Raw genomic sequence first — 2645 nt, forward strand, 5'->3', positions numbered from 1 at the left:
CTTCTATCCAAATCTCGCTCTCTTTGTTCTCAGAATCTCGCTCTCTCCAGCTTTCTCACTGGTTTGGCTCTCGTGACTCTCGCTCTCGCTCTCTCTAGCTTTCTCACTGGTTTGGCTCTTGTGACTCTCGCTCTCGCTCTCGCTCTCTCGCTCTCGCTCTCTCCCACTGTCTCGTTGAGAATCTCGCTCTCTCCAATTTTCTCTCCACTCTTGGTAGTTTTCACGCGTAGGTTGTCTTCACTGCTTGTTGATTCCACTTCCCCTTTTTAACTCTTTCAAATTTTAAGAGTATATGGGCAATTAATTCACCTCTAATTCTTCCAACGAGCAGTGCCCAACCAAAAAATTATCTATTGCTCCTTTGTCACTTGAATTAGCTAGCGTCCAACTTCTAATTAATCCTCCCTTATTTTGCCCCCTTAATCATTATTTTTGGATAATTAATAAATTTCTTATTTTTTTCCAATTCTAAATTTTCACCCGACTTTCCTATTAAGTTTATATATTTTTCATTCTTAATTATATATTTTATTTTTTTTTCCTGCTTTCTAAATTAAGGTTAGGGTATTACATTTACCCCTTTAAATAAAATTTCGTCCTGCTTAACATTTGACATTTAATTTCTTGTAGTGTATGCGTACAAATTTGGGTTGTTACACATTGCGACAATTATATCACATATAATTGAATCAATTTAAATATATAATTAAATCCCTCTATTAATTTGTATAATTTGAATTAATCCAAAAACTTATTCTCAATTAATCCTATTGAGCTACCAAGGGGACCTCATGGACCTGTAGTTTGAAGCTCCAACGGTATATGAATAATTAATTAAACTCTTCGCACTGCAAATATATTTATGTGTCCATTGGATATAACCAATCAACAGTATGATGATCCTTCACAAATTGCTTGTAAGTACAACTGGGCCAAATTACCATTTTCTCCCGTAGTTACCTCTAACTTCTTAAGTACCACTGATCCCTCAAATGAACAATAGATCATATTCCAACTATGACTAAACCCCTTTCGGACTAGGAGAGGGTGTGGCGCCACATTGTTCAGGACCCACAATTAGCCCTCAAGGGAGCAATTTATCTACTTACCCCTGCCTCGAGGAAGGAGTGAATTTCATCTTGTGTAGTTGAGTTCCATGTCTTTTGTTTGGGAAGATCTTATTTTGCGCTATACTTTACCTGAATGTTTCTTAGTTTTGTATTAATTAACGATTAGTGCCCTCTAGATGGTACTTCAGGACTATTCTTTTATCCATTTCGAGTCTATTCTTTTTCGCCCTTGAATGTTCCTTATGCTGTTCTGGTTGCTTTGTCTTAAAATCTTTTCAAAAACTTTTTTCTTGTAATAATAATTGAATCCCATCCTACTAATGCTCAATTTGCAAGCCAAGACAAAATTTTTGTTCTTTTTCCGAGATCTTTCCATCTCAATTATTTTTTAAGATATTCTATTTGAAGGGAAACCATTGAAGGTTTACACAGCTAATGTGGGGTCTCCAATTTCTTTTTTCACAGAACTTACAAAAATTACATATTAAAAAGAGAAAGGATTATGCATTAAATAAACTTATTCATGCTAATTTCTAAAAGAAGGGGGAGGAAATAAATTTAACCTTTGAAGAACGGCGATTTCTTCAGAAAATCTCTCGAACAGATCACGATTTTTTCTTCCAAAAGAGGGAACACATCAAAGACTGTTGGGGTTGATGTCTCTAAATCTCAAGGGTCTTATAGTTTGTAAACATTATTGTACAAACTCATTATGTATTTAATAAAATTTATGATATTTTTTCGTTGTCTATAAACTATATGATATTTTTTTGTTGCCATTAACCACAAACCAATAAACTAAATCTAAGGTTAATCTTTGTGGACTTAAACATGTATTAGGACATACGAGTGGATCATGTTTAAGTGATAACATAAGTGGTCTGTAGTAGATGGATAGGCTAGGTACCTTATCTTGGTGACACTACGAGTATGGCCCACTTTGTAGGTGTTACAATTGTTGTAAAGTACTACAAATAATCTTGATCCTGATCATTCATGTATAGCATGCAAGTGGGATATTCTATACAAAGGAGCTTGTATCATGACCAGACGTTTGCTGCTCTTGAATGCTGTTTATATATTAATCTTTTATTGTGCTACATTGTATGGTTAGGACATACCGAGGGTTGGGATCATGTTTAAAGTGATAAATAAGTGGTCTGAGTAGATGGAATTTAGGCTGGTACCTTATCTTGGGTGACCTACGAGTTATGGCCCCTTCGTAGGTGTTACCAAATTTGTTTTGTAAAGTATACAAATATTCTGATCCTGATTCATTCATGTATAGACTGCAGTAGTGGGGATATTCTATATACAAAGGAGCTGTTTTTTTTTTGTTTTTACAAAGCGCAGACCATTGTGTTAGGTCTCCATTATATGACGCCATTCATAATAGAGACTTACATTTTCACTAGGATACCATAGGTAACATGACTTAATCTGAATGGAAGTTTATAAAACTCCTGGGCCTATGAGGGTGGTCTTTGATTTGTAATGGGTTAGAGTGGCTAGAATCAACCGCTTAAACAAGCCTAAACCATTTTGGGGATTCGTCTGATTGAGGAGTTGGACTGG

The sequence above is a fragment of the Benincasa hispida genome, chromosome 6 (genome assembly GCF_009727055.1).
Source record: "Benincasa hispida cultivar B227 chromosome 6, ASM972705v1, whole genome shotgun sequence".
Taxonomy (NCBI): Eukaryota; Viridiplantae; Streptophyta; class Magnoliopsida; order Cucurbitales; family Cucurbitaceae; genus Benincasa; species Benincasa hispida.